This window comes from Stomoxys calcitrans, chromosome 5 (assembly GCF_963082655.1).
Source record: "Stomoxys calcitrans chromosome 5, idStoCalc2.1, whole genome shotgun sequence".
NCBI classification, from domain to species: domain Eukaryota; kingdom Metazoa; phylum Arthropoda; class Insecta; order Diptera; family Muscidae; genus Stomoxys; species Stomoxys calcitrans.
The window spans coordinates 143,309,036-143,324,540 of NC_081556.1; the positions used below are offsets into that span (position 1 = coordinate 143,309,036).

Here is a 15,505-nt window from a genome sequence, read left to right on the forward strand (position 1 = left end):
AAAAAGTTATTAAGAAAGTATGGTTTGTACAAAGATTTCTACGAATTGGAATTGAATGTGAAAACAAGCGCCACAAAGTGGTTAAACAAGTGCCTGCATATTTATTAACTAAGAGGTATTTACATTCTTTGGCCTTTGGAATTAGAATTCTCCTACTCTCCGAGTTCTAGACTGCTGTATTCTAAGGCAGCCTTGGCCATCAGTTTAGGAAGTAAATATTCAAATAGAAGATTGATGTGCTAAACACTTGACAAATATTGGTTTTTGTGTTTTTGCTTATTTTACATAGCCCTAGCTATTGAGGTGTTTTGCGGTTTTAGAGATTTCTTAGAATATGACCCTGTTTTTTTTTAGCACATCTGTCAACTTCACCCAGCCTGCTGTCATGGTGACAAAGTCGAAAACTTTGTTTTGGTTTAATTTTTGAAAATTGCTTTGAGTTTAATGAAAAGCCAACATTGAATGGCAGTCATGTGAAACCAGGGTTGTCTGTCTGTCTGTCTGGCCGCCTCAACATTTGTCTCTTTACGATCAAGGTCAACGTTAATGTCACAACAAAATGTACTTCAAAACATGACTTGCACTTGTTTTTAATTTAATGTTCCCCTACCACCCAACCTCCATCCAAAGATCATAGGGCCAAGTCTGAAAGTTGTGAAATCAATGAAGAAGAATACAAATGAAAAAAAAAAATATTTTTGTACCAAATTATGGTCTCATGGCATATCAGAGAAACAAAAACATCATAACAGTCATTAACAGTTTATTTAACAAAAATATAACAGTTAAAATATATATAACTTAAAAAAAAAAATGAAAAACAAGTTAATTAATTTTTTTTGTCTTTCTAGAATGTGTAAAAAATATTTAGCGCTATAAAATGAGTTGTTAATGGTTTAAGCGAGTAATTGGGCGGTTAATACAGCAGACATTTCTAGAAAATGTAAACAAAATCTTCAAAAGCTGCACTTTTAAATGTATAGAAGCTTTATCAAGTTGTCGTCAGATATGGACCATTATTGTCATGGTTGTTGGAGGTCTTACGAAAATATCAAATCGGATAGTAATTGCGCCCTCTGGAGGCGCAAAATAGCAATATAATTTTGGCAGAATTTTCGAAGGCTATAAAGCTATTCTCAATAGCATGACATATTGACAATATTTTTATAGCAATAACATTATCTACACAAAATTTGAAGAGAAAACATTTTTTTACCAATAAAATTTCGTCAAAAGTACCTAAAAGCTCATTGAGCTCGTCTCAAAAGAGAAACAAAGAAAAATTGTAAAATTTTATGATCTCGCCCTAACGGGCAAAACTTGAAAAATTGAAAAAATTCGCAGAGCCCGGCCAATATTTGAACCTAGTCACACGGAGCAACAGTGAGAGCCACAGCTCGTCTCAAAAGAGAAACAAACAAAAATTTTAAAATTTAATGATCTCGTCCTAACAGGCAAAAAACTTGAAAATTTTAAAAAATATCGGAAGAGCCCGGCCAGGATTCGAACCTGGGCACACGGAGCAACAGCGAGAGCCGTTGCCGTTGTCTAGGTTCGAAGCCATTAATACAACTTACAACAGATGCACAAAATCATGTGTAGTACGGAAGAAGTGTAATTTGTCGCAGAAAAAAGTCTGTCATTACACAAAAACACATGCATTAGGAAAAAGTACAGCTAATAGGCAGGGTTGTCGAGTGTGGTTAATGTGGTAATTATATCATAGAGGCGTTTTCGCTATTAATTCGATTCAAATGCAACATACCAATGCACGGCCTTTGAAGCCAGCACACCTAATAGAGTTGAAAAGTCTTCAAACCAAAGACGAAACGCGTCCCATAGTGGTTGGTGTGTGTTGCTATCTTTGGCTTTCCTTTTCCTATTGCATCTCCGATCATTGAGCCTGACTCGAAAGAGAAACGAACAAAAAAAAAAACCTAAAAATTTTGATATTTATTGTGGCAGCAAATTTTTGAGCTCGTCTCGAAAGAGAATTGAGCTCGTCTCGAAAGAGAAACGAACAAAAAAAAAAAACTAAAAATCTTGATATTTATTGTGGCAACAAATTTTGGATAATAATTTATTGATAAAAATATTTGGAAATTTTTTTTTTCTACAACCAAAATTTTAAACTGTAAAAAAGAATTTACAGAAAAAAAATTTTGAAAAATGTTCTACAGCCACTTTTTTTGCCTTTATTTTCTAAAGCAACCAAATTTTGTCAAACATTTTGTAAGACAACAAAATTTGGACAATACTCTCTCTATAGCAAGAAAATTTTGGAAACATTTTTAAAATACAAAAATATTTGACATTATTTGGGGAACAATATTTTGACAACACTTTTTGTAGCAAAAATTTTTTGAAAACATTTCTAGAGCAAAACAAGTAAAAGCGTGCCAAGTTTGGCCGGGCCGAATCGTGGGAACCCACCACCATGGATTCTGCTAAAATATATGAGCTATTGGGTTGCCCAAAAAGTAATTGCGGATTTTTTAAAATAAAGTAAATGCATTTTTAATAAAACTTATAATGAACTTTAATCAAATATACTTTTTTTACACTTTTTTTCTAAAGCAAGCTAAAAGTAACAGCTGATAACTGACAGAAGAAAGAATGCAATAACAGAGTCACAAGCTGTGAAAAAATTTGTCAACGCCGACTATATGAAAAATCCGCAATTACTTTTTGGGCAACCCATTGTATCTAGTTATAGACCATATTGGACTGTACATGTTGTTGAGTTAGTCATATCAGAACACTAGATGCAAAATTTCAGACAAGTTGAATAAATGTACCGCCTTGTAAGGGCTCAAGAACTCAAATCTGAAGATCGGTTTATATGGGAGCTCTTTCATGTTCTTGACCGATTTGAACCGTACTTAGCACAGTTGTTGGAAGTCATAGCAGAATACTACATGCAAAATTTCACCCAAATCGGATGAAAATTGAGGCTTCCATGGGCTCAATAAATCAAATCGGGAAATCGGTTTATATGGGAGCTACATCAGGTTATACACCGATTTTGTCAGTACTTGGCTCCGCTGTTTGGAGTCATAACAGAATAGTATGTACAAAATTTCAGCCAAATCGGATGAAAATTGGGGCTTTTAGGGGTCAAGAAGTCAAAAAGGAAGAACGGTTTATTTAGGAGCTATATCAGGTCCTTGACCGATTTAGACCGTACATAACACAGTTGTTGGAAATCATAACAGAGCACTATGTGCGAAATTTCAGCCAAATCAGACAAAAATTTTGGCTTTCAGGGGCTCAGGAAGTCAAATCGGGAGATAGGTTTATATGGGAGCTATATCAGGTTCTTGACCGATATAAACCGTACTTAGCACAGTTGTTTGAAGTCAAAGTTAAGAACACTATGTGCGAAATGTCAGCCAAATCGGACAATAATTGTGGCTTTTAAGGGCTGAGGAAGTCAAGTCGGGAGATCGGTTTATATGGGAGCTATATCCAAATCTGAACCGATATAGCCCATTTGCAATCTCCAATGACCTACATCAATATTAAGTATATGTGCAAAATTGCAGGCGGCTAACTCTACGCGTTCGGCAGCTATCGTGATTTCGACAGGCATGAATGGACATGGCTAAATCGAATTAGAATTTCGAAACGATCTCTTATGGTTTTTTTGGGGGTGGGGACTCTCCCGGGACCCCCCCGGGACCCTCCCGGGACCCCCCCGGGACCCCCCGAAGCTGAAGAGTGAAATTTGTACCAAATTCGTACTCTACTCTTAAATACTTTTCATTTGATACCCATATTGTCCCAACCGGTGCACATATCTGTTGGGGTGGGTTTTGGTATGGGGCGTCTCCCAAGATTATTTGATACCAAAATTTTTTACCAATTTCGTGTTTTTTGGGGTACTATAAGGTGGCATACAAAATTTCGTTTAAATTTGTGCATGCATCTCCGAGATCTGGGGTTTTTGAGAATTGGTATAGAAAGGAGGGTAGACAATCTTACCCCTCTGTGCGCCAGGCATTTGGTGCCATTCAGGCATTTGGTGCTGATGTTCAGAGTTATGGTAAGCACTTGACCAAGTTTGCTCTAAAGTTTGTAAGTTAATGCGGAGTATAGCTTTAATTTACAATATAACCTACAATTGGGTAGTATAGCATGGGGTCGGAAATATAAAAAAAAACAAGTAAAAGCGTGCTAAGTTCGGCCGGGCCGAATCTTATATACCCTCCACCATGGATCGCATTTGTAGAGTTCTTTTCCCGGCATCCCTTCTTAGACAAAAAACAGGATAAAAGAAAAGATTTGCTCTGCTATTGGAGCAATATCAAGATTTTGTCCGGTTCGGGGACCACAATTAAATTATATGTTGGAGTGCCCAAAAAGTAATTGCGGATTTTTTAAAAGAAAGTAAATGCATTTTTAATAAAACTTGGAATGAACTTTAATCAAATATACTTTTTTTAAACTTTTTTTCTAAAGCAAGCTAAAAGTAACAGCTGATAACTGACACAAGAAAGAATGCAATTACAGAGTCACAAGCTGTGAAAAAATTTGTCAACGCAGACTATATGAAAAATCCGCAATTACTTTTTGGGCAACCCAATATATGTTGGATACCTGTGTAAAATGTCAGTTAATTCGATTAAGAATTGCGCCCTTTGGGGGCTCAAGAATAAAAACAGAGAGATCGACTTATATGGGAGCTGTATCAGGCTATAGACCAAATCAGACCATAATAAACACATGCGAGAGGATCCCTCGTACAAAATTTCAGGCAAATCGGATAGGAATTGCGACTTCTAGAGGCTCAAGAGGTCAAGATCCCAGATTGGTTTATATGGAATATATATAAGGTTATGAACCGATTTGAACCATACTTGGCACAGTTGTTAGATATCATAACAAAACACGTCGTGCAAAATTTCATTCAAATCAGATAAGAATTGCGCCCTCTAGAGGCTCAAGAAGTAAAGACCCAAGATCGTATTATATGGCAGCTATATCAGGTTATTGACCGATTTGAACTATTCTTGGCACAGTTGTTGGATATCATAACAAAATAGTTCGTGCAAAATTTCATTCAAATCAGATAAGAATTGCGCCCTCTAGAGGCTCAAGAAGTCAAGACCCAAGATCGGTTTATATGGCAGCTATATCAGGTTATGGACCAAATTGAACCCTATTTGGCACAGATGTTGGATATCATAACAAAACACGTCGTGCCAAATTTCATTTCAATCGGATAAAAATTGCGCCCTCTAGAGGCTTAAAAATTCAAGACCCAAAATCGGTTTATATGGCAGCTATATCAGGTTATAGACCGATTTGAACTATTCTTGGCACAGTTGTTGGATATCGTAACAAAACTCGTTGTGCAAAATTTTATTCCCATCGTAAATGAAATGCGCCGTCTATAGGCTCAAGTCATGACCCAAGATCGTATTAATGGCAGCTATATCAGGTTATGGACCAATTTGAACCCTACTTTGCATAGTTGTTGGATATCATAACAAAACACGTCGTGCAAAATTTTATTCCAATCGGATATGAACTGCGCCCTCTAGTGGCTCAAGAAGTCAAGACCCAAGACCGTATTATATGGCACCTATATGAAAACATGGACCGATATGGCCCATTTACAATCCCAACCGACCTACGCTAATAAGAAGTATTTGTGCAATATTTCGAGCTACTAGCTTTATTTCTTCCAAAGTTTCTGTGCTTTCGGCAAACAGACGGACGGACAGACAGACAGACAGACAGGCGGACGGACGGACAGACAGACGGACGGACATGGCTAGATCGACTTAATATGTAATGACGATCAAGAATATATATATACTTAATGGCGCCTTAGACGAATATTTCGAGGAATTACAAACGACGAAATTAGTATACCCCCATCCTATGGTGGAGGGTATAAAAATATAGCAAAAATTAAAATTTTTTTTTGCATTCTTTTTCCAAAAAAAATCAATTTATTTTATCTGATTCTAGCCTAGCCTGTTAAAGCAACACAAAACAATAGTCCCACATGTTGTAAATATTTCAAAATTTCAGCTTTGTGTGATTTTTTTGTTTGATTTTTCTCCCAATAAGCCTTGCATATGAACAAAAATGCATTTCATTCCCACAGCTTAGCAGGTAATAATTTGGCTAATTTTTCTATGCTAGCATTTTTCCTTTCCGTCTCAACATCCATACAAACACACACAGAATTGTGCAAAAAAATGAATTTTGAGAAACAAGTTCTTATGCAACGAATGGTAGCCAATAAAGATTAGACAAACAAAGTTTCTTGAAACTGAGATATTTAGCCGAGCTAACAATGGAGGTAAATTTGAATTATAAATAAAAAAAGTGTGCTGCTTTTTTCATTTAAGAATTGGATTTAAATTTCAAATTAGAAATAGCCACGGGATAATAATAATGCTTCGAAAGATTCTAGTCTATGAGGAATGGATGTCATAGAATGAATGTTTTGTTATAATTTTTTTTTTTATAATTATAAGCAAAAAAACCCCAGTGAATGGTTAAATCTCAACTGGTTTGAGGAATTTTAAATTGGAAAGAAATTTTCATAACTAAATTTAAGCTTTTGTTGATTTTTTTTGCTTTGAGTTCAGAAATAGACATTTTCTATCATATTGTCTTCTTGGCTCAAACTTTGCAGGAGAAGCCTTTTAACCCATACAAGCCGAATGGTTAGAAAAATACTCAAGAATAGAGCTGTGTAAGAATAATTCTACCTAGAGTTGGGAAATAGGTAACCCAATGAAATTTTGATTGGCTTAACCCATTAACGTCTGACCCTCGATTTCCTTGACCGATTTTGGCGAATTTTCAAATATTTATTATTTAGAGCATTTATATCGACGTAGTTGGTTTTCTTAAACTTGTTAATAAATTTTTTTTTAAATTAAAAAAAAAAAAAAAAAATCTTTTTATTAACCAAGCCATTGTGGGTTAACAACAAAAAAAAATTCTTAAAATTTTATGACCATCTACCGAAGAAAAGTTGATTTTAAAAACTTTGATATAAAATCGCACCTGTTGTCAAAAGTAGTAGTAGGCTTATTGCCATACATATATTTTTGTAATATAGAAACCATCAATTGCAATAAGAAGGTTTCCAGAAATCTCACTGCAAAGAATTTTGGGAAAATTTTTTGTTAATTTTTTTCGGATATAAAAAATTGCCGACTTTCGACAAGCCACCAAAACATGACCTTATATGACTTTCAGAATGATGGAAGTAATAAAAATTAGTAAAAAGGGTTCGGCCGGGCCGAACTGTGAATACCCACCACCTGGGGTATATATGTAAACAACCTTTCGTCATAATCCGGTGAAAATTTGATAACTTATGCACCCAAATTCGACACGGACATTGAGTGGTCTAACAAATATAGGTCATTGTTTAATTTTGTAGATCAAAATATTGGTCTTTGTGGCAGAATTTGTTTGTTTGTTTATTTGTTTTTTTCTGTATAGACTCAAAAACGGCTGAACTGATCACCTTGAAATGTTCACAGATTGTGTAGGTAGGTCTGGAAGGAAACATAGGCTATATACTTTTTTGATATCGGAAGGGGGTCTAAAAGTGGACCGATCGGGACAATACGGAATTCAAATGAAAGTTATTCAAGAGTAGAGTACGAATTTCATATTAAAAATAGGGTCCAAGTAACTTGGGGGTCCGCCCCAACCCCAAATTCCCTAAAATAGGTTTTTGGGACGATCATGACAATATGGGACTCAAATGAAAGGTGTTCGTGAGTAGATTGCAAAGATGGACAAAAAGAAGAAACAGGCTTTATAGTTTGTTAATTTCGAAAGGGGGCGGACCCTCCCCCGTAAAACAAAAACACCACCCAAAATCAAAAGTGGACCGATCGGGACAATATGGGATTCAAATGAAAGGCATTGGAAAATAGCATACGAATATGGTATTAAAATTTGGGTCTAAGTACCCATCGGGCCGCCCCAACCACGAAATTCCCCCAAACAGACATATTGGACGTTCATGTCAATATGGGCCTCAAATGAAAGGTATTCGGGAGTAGATTACGAATCTGGCATACAGAATCAGTTCAAAGTATAGGGGGTTACCCTTCCTCCCAAAAATGCCTTAAATGGGCATATGACCCATCATGACTATATGGGACTCTGTTTTTTTTTTTTTTGTTTGTTCCGTAGAATCAAACACGGCTGAACCGATTTTCTTAAAATCGGTTCAGCGAAATCGGATAAAAAAATATAGCTTTTATGGACTTCAGACCCTTTATGGGGAGATCGGTCCATGTGACAGCTATATCCAAATATAGTCCGATCTGAACTATATTTGGGACAGATGTCGGGAGGCCTAAAGATGCTGACTGTTTTTCAGCGTGCATCAAAAATACATATCTGTGCCAAATTTCAGCTGAATATCTCAATTTTTTAAGGCTGTGGAGTGACTACAGCAGATGGACGGACAGACAGACGGACGGACAGATGGACAGACATCGTTAAATCGTTTTACAATTTTACGACGATCTGAAATATATGTACTTTGTCGGATCGAAAATTGATATTTCGATGTGTTACAAACGGAATTACTAGATTAGTATACCCCCATCCTATAGTGGTGGGTATAAAAAAGGTAAGCAACACTGGGGGCTGAAAAAGAAGGCTAAAGTAGGTTAGGTAAAGTAAGAGTGGCAGTCCTTTTTAAACTCCCTTAGACTATTTGAAGTCCATCAAGATACCTTTGGTGGAAATCGAAACCTTAATCCCCAGACTAGGAATCCTATCACACGACCTACTAAAGTGCAGCCGTATTTGAAAAATTCAATCGCATTTCCATTACGAATTTCACTGGCTTAGTATGAAATTGATTTTTCAGCCCCTTTGAGCATGTGCAAGCTATTGTCATACTTCCTTAATTTAATCGTTTGCAACACATTTACGTTGCGTATTTATTTTGTTTTTAATTAATGCTAATTAATTTAAAATGTTTATTGTTTTTTTTTTTCATTCTTCATAGAGCCTATTATTAGTTCTGACTAAAGTCATTTGTGTGACGATTGAAATAACGACAACTAATCACAAAACCTGATATTCTAGATATCTATCATGGGACTGTGATTACCATCTAGTGGCATTTACAATATTTATTAGCTAACAAGGAAATTATATAAATATAATCATAACAATCTTTTTCTATGAACACAAAGCCTAACCTACCCGATTACTATATAAGACGGTTTCCTTAACCAACAATCCGAAAGTTAACAGCTTGTCAGCTAAATATTTCAACTATCCCATAAATATTTAATAGAAAATAAATTAATGTGGCTAATTTAAGTTTTTTTTTTCTCCTCCTTTACAGAACTCATCGCAATTCATAAGAAAACCGGTAAGTACCATGAACCACCAGTCGACAATTATCAACACGTAGCCAATTACTTCGAAATGGAAAAATGAAATTTGTACCCGACAATTGAAAACGTCAATTGATACAAGTTAAAGCAATTGATTTCAGTTTTCAATGACTAATGGCTGGTGCAAAGTTTATGCAACGGGGTTTGATGAGATTCAAGTCAGTTTTGATTAGAAAATTGGCCACTTGAAATTTTAAACTTTGAAATCTAAGATAACACTAGTAGCTAATATATCCTTTAGCTACTAAATTGAGATTTTTGTAACTTTTTTAGGCATTTATCTGTTTTGTTCTATGCCGTGGTCATAAAATTAGAATCGATGGTCAGGCTTTAATGGGTTAAGGAAGTTAAATGACAGATTTCATTAATGCAAGTACCTGGTGCCGTATGATTTATGCGAATCCTTCTTTAATGACAATCATACGCACACATAACAAGGTGCATTTTTAAAATGCACCTATTTATGCATCCGTTTGCAACACATCGCAAAATCCATTTCCGATCCTATAAAGTATATATATTCTTGATCAGCGGAAAAATCTAAGACGATCTAGCCATGTCCGTCTGTCTGTTGAAATCATGCTACAGTCTTTAATAATAGAGATATTAAGCTGAAACTTTGCACAGATTCTTTTTTTTTGTCCATAAGCAGGTTAAGTTCGAAGATGGGCTATATCGGACTATATCTTGATATAGCCCCCATATAGACCGATCCGCCGATTGAGGGTCTTTGGTCAATAAAAGACACATTTATTATGCGATTTTGCTGAAATTTGGGACGGTGAGTTGTGTTATGCCCTTCGACATTCTTCTTTAATTTGGCTTAGATCGGTCGAGAATTGGATATAGCTGCCATATATACCGATCCTCAGATTTAGGGTGTTAGGCCCCTAAAAGCCACATTTATTATCCGATTTTGCTGAAATTTGGGACATTGAGTTGTGTTGGGCCCTTCGATATCCTTTGTGAATTTGGCTCAGATCGGTCCAGATTTAGATATAGCTGCCATATAGAGTGGTCTTCAGATTTAGGGTCTTAGGGCCACAAAAGCCAATTTTATTATCCGATATTGCTGAAATTTGGGACAGTGAGTTGTGTTGGGCCCTTCGATATCCTTCGTGAATTTGGCTCAGATCGGTCTAGATTTGGATATAGCTGTTATATAGACCGATCCTCCGATTTAGGGTCTAAGGCCCATAAAAGCCACACTTATTATCCAATTTTGATGAAATTTGGGACAGTGAGTTATCTTAGGCCCTTCGACTTCCTTCGTTAAATTGGCTCAGATCGGTACAGATTTAGATATAGCTGCCATATAGACTGATCTCTCGATTCAAGGTTTATGGCCCATAAAAGGAGCATTTATTGTCCGATGTCGCCGAAATTTGGGTCAGTGAGTTAAGTTAAGCCCCTTGACATACTTTTATAATATGGCACAGATCGGTCCAGATTTGGATATAGCTGCCATATAGACCGATATCTAGGTTGTAGGTTTTGGGGCCATAAAAGACGCATTTATTGTCCGATATAGCTGATATTTGAGACGGAGAGTTTAGTTAGGCTCTTCGACGTCCTTCTTCAACTTTGCCCAGATCAGTCCAGATTTGAATATAGCTGCCATATAGACCGATCTCTCGCTTTAAGGTTTTGGGCCCATAAAAGAGGCATTTATTGTCCGATTTTGCTGAAATTTGGGGTAGTAAATTGTGTTAAGCCCTTCGATATTCTTTGTCAATTTGGCACAGATCGGTCCATATTTGGATATAGCTGCCATATAGACAGATCCTCCGATTTAGGGTCTAAGGCCCATAAAAGCCACATTTATTATCCGATTTTGCTGAAATTTGAGACAGTGAGTTGTGTTAGGTCCTTCGACATCCTTCCTCAATTTGGCCCAGATCGGTTCAGATTTGGATATAGCTGCCATATAGACCGATCTCTCGATTTAAGGTTTTGGGCCCATAAAATGCTCATTAATTGTCCGAATGCGCCGAAATTTGGGACAGTGAGTTAAGTTAAGCCCCTTGACATACTTCTACAATATGGCACAGATCGGTCCAGATTTGGATATAGCTGCCATATAGACCGATCCTCCGATGTAGGGTCTTAGACCCATAAAAGCCACATTTATTATCCGATTTTTCTGAAATTTGGGACAGTGGGTTGTGTTAGGTCCTTCGACATTCGTCTTTAATTTGTTCCTAATCGGTTCATATTTGGATATAGCTGCCATATAGGCCGATCTCTCGATTCAAGGTTTTTGGCCCATAAAAGGCGCATTTATTGTCCGATGTCGCCGAAATTTGGGCCAGTGAGTTAAGTTAAGCCCCTTGACATACTTCTGCAATATGGCACAGATCGGTCCAGATTTGGATATAGCTGCCATATAGACCGATCCTCCGATGTAGGGTCTTAGACCCATAAAAGCCACATTTATTATCCGATTTTGCTGAAATTTGGGACAGTGGGTTGTGTTAGGTCTTTCGACATTCGTCTTTAATTTGTTCCTAATCGGTTCATATTTGGATATAGCTGCCATATAGACCGATCTCTCGAATTAAGGTTTTAGGCCTATAAAAGGCGAATTTCTTGTCCGATTTCGCCGAAATTTGGGACAGTGATTTGTCTTAGGCTCTTCGCGATTTCTCTTCAATTTGTCCCTGATCGGTTCAGATTTGGATATAACTGCCATATAGACCAATCTCTCGATTTAAAGTTTTGGGCCCATAAAAGGCGCATTTATTGTTCGATTTCGCCGAAATTTGGGACAGTGAGTTGTGTTAGGCTCATCGACACTTTTCTGCAACTTGGCCCAAATCGGTCCCGATTTGGATGTAGCTGCCATATAGACCGATATCTCGATTTATAGTCTTGACCCCATAAAAGGCGCATTTATAATCCGATTTCATTGAAATTTAATACAGTGACTTATGTTAGACTTTTCGACATCCATGTCATATATGGTTCAGATAGGTTTATTTTCAGTTATAGCTACCAAAAAGACCGATATTTTGTTATACAAAATTGAACAATGACTTGTACTTATTAGTATTTGGTCCAACCAAATAACGAAAAAAGGGCAGACGATTTGGCTGTGAAGGCCAGAGGACTGCCGTCGATAAACTTGGTTAAACCGAAGCCTTTCGGGTCGACGCAGTCTGAGTTAAGGGCGTGGGCGACGTATGCGCATGCAATCCTGTGGAATAGTGAAACGGTCGGTAGGACGGCGAAAATCCCATGGGGGGATCCAGATGGTGAGAACACGAGGCTATTACTGAAAGGAAGTAGGAAGGAGGTCAGTATAGCTTTTGGTGTCATAACGGGACACATAAGACTACGAGTTCACTTATGCAAAATTGATGCAGCAAGTGATTGCATGTGTTGGGCATGTGGGGAAGATGATGAGTCATTGGAGCATTTCTTAAAAATTTAAAATTTTCTGCTTCGAGGTCACTTTTTAGTTTTTAGAGCGCACAACAAGCCGATTACTGGCTTAGGCAGTATAGACAGTGGCATGGGACAGATTAATATCTGCATCCTCTTTACAACCTGACCTAACGTAACCTACCGTCACCAAAAACAAAACATGGTTTCGATTGTTGTAGTCTGGTGCCTCGGGGGCCACCCAAAACCCGCCAAATGGATACATAGGCCAATTACGACATTTCAGCGTCATAGGCGGACATATGCTACAATGGCACGAATTCCATATTCACATTCAGGACGAAGTGTCCCCACCCTTGAATGATATTAGAGAGTTATAGAAGACGCAGCGGAGTGGGCCCGGTTCGGCTAATCTTATATATAACAAGTAAAAGCGTGCTAAATTCGGCCGGGCCGAATCTTATATACCCTCCACCATGGATCGCATTTGTCGAGTTCTTTTCCCGGCATCTCTTCTTAGGCAAAAAAAGGATATAAGAAAAGATTTGCTCTGCTATTAGAGCGATAACAAGATATGGTCCGGTTTGGACCACAATTAAATTATATATGGAGACCTGTGTAAAATGTCAGCCAATTCGAATAAGAATTGCGCCCTTTGTGGGCTCAAGAAGTAAAATAGATAGATCGATTTATATGGGAGCTGTATCGGGCTATATACCGATTCAGACCATAATAAACACGTATGTTAATGGCAAATCGGATAATAATTGCGACCTCTAGAAGCTCAAGAAGTCAAGATCCCAGATCGGTTTATATGGCAGCTATATCAGGTTATGAACCGAATTGAACCATATTTGGCACAGTTGTTGGATATCGTAACAAAATACTACGTGCCAAAATTCATTCAAATTGGATAAGAATTGCGCCCTCTAGAGGCTCAAGAAGTCAAGATTGAAGATCGGTTTATATGACAGCTATATAAGGTTATGGACCGATTTTAACCATACTTGGCACAGTTGTTGGATATCATAACAAAACACGTCGTGCAAAATTTCATCCTAATCGGATAAGAATTGCGCACTCTAGAGGCTCAAGAAGTCAAGACCCAAGATCGGTTTATATGGCAGCTATATCATTTTATAAACCGATTTGAACCATACTTGGCACAGTTGTTGGATGTCATAACAAAACACGTCGTGCAAAATTTCATCCTAATCGGATAAGAATTGCGCACTCTAGAGGCTCAAGAAGTCAAGACCCAAGATCGGTTTATATGGCAGCTATATCAAAACATGGACCGATATGACCCATTTGCAATACCAACCGACCTACACTAATAAGAAGTATTTGTGCAAAATTTCAAGCGGCTAGCTTTACTCCTTTGGAAGTTAGCGTGCTTTCGACAGACAGACGGACGGACGGACAGACGGACGGACAGACGGACGGACATGGCTAGATGGACATAAAATTTAACGACGATTAAGAATATATATACTTTATGGGGTCTCAGACGAATATTTCGAGTAGTTACAATCAGAATGACGAAATTAGTATACCCCCCATCTTATGGTGGAGGGTATAAAAATTCATTTGTGTTTGTTTGTAGGTTTGTTTGTGTGTTCCTTATAGACTCAGAAACGGCTGAACCGATTTTCTTGAAAGGGGGAGGACCCTCTTCCATACACTAATTTCAGAAACGCCAGATCTCGGAGATGGATGGTGCGATTTAAGCGAAATTTTGTGTGCTCTCATTAAGTGCCCTAAAAATAAAAAGTTGGTATCAAAATTTCGGTACCTAGGGGGCCGCCCCACCCTAAAACCTACCAAACATATATTTACACCAATCACGACAATATGGGACTCAAATGAAAGGTATTTAGGATAAGAAAACGTATGTGATATCCAATTGTCGGACCAAGTGTTAGGGAGATCACCCCAATCCCAAAACACCCCTAAATCGGACATATTTACCGACTATGGCAATATGGCACTCAAATGAAAGGTATTTGCGAGTAGAATAAGAATCTAATATCCAAATGTGGTACCACGTTTCTGGGCCCCCCCCCCCCCCCCCTTCCACAAAACACCCCCCAAACAGGACTTATTTACTGACCATGGGATTATGGGACTCAAATAAAAGGTATTTGAGTGTAGAATACGAATCTGATATCCAGATGTGAGACCAAGTGTTTGGGGGACCGCCCATCACCGAGAACATACCCCAAAGAAGACAAATTTACGACCATAGCAATATGGGGCTCCAATGAAAGGTCTTTGGAAGTAAAGCACAAATCTGATATCAATGTTAGAGAAAAGTGTCCATGGGGCCACCCCACCCTCATAACACCACCCAAATAGGAAGTATTAGCTGACCATTGCAAAATAAGGCTCAAATAAGAGGTATTTTAGAGTAAAACACGAATCTGATATATATATATATATATATATATATATATATATATATATATATATATATATATATATATATATATATGTATATATATCATGTTTGCCTACTATGGAAAAATGGAAAAAAGCTCAAATGAAGGGTATTTGGGAGTAGACCATGACATGATTCGGGACCAACTGTCTAGGGGACGTCCCACCGCCATAACAACCTCCAAGTAGGACGTATTTGCTCACCAAGACAATTTGGGTCTTCAAGACAGTGGAGCTCGATTTTCATAGGTTTTAGGGCCCATACCCCATCCACG

General features: G+C 37.6%; 1 protein-coding gene across 1 annotated transcript in view; it reads left to right on the forward strand.

Annotated features, from left to right (window-relative positions):
• The window catches only part of LOC106088460 (scavenger receptor class B member 1), a 128,557-nt gene that overhangs the window by 38,391 nt on the left and 74,661 nt on the right, over positions 1-15,505 (forward strand). Inside the window, exon 2 of the mRNA XM_013253982.2 lies at positions 9,356-9,382. The gene's annotated coding sequence lies outside the window, so the exon portion shown is untranslated. The remainder of the gene's footprint in view (positions 1-9,355; positions 9,383-15,505) is intronic.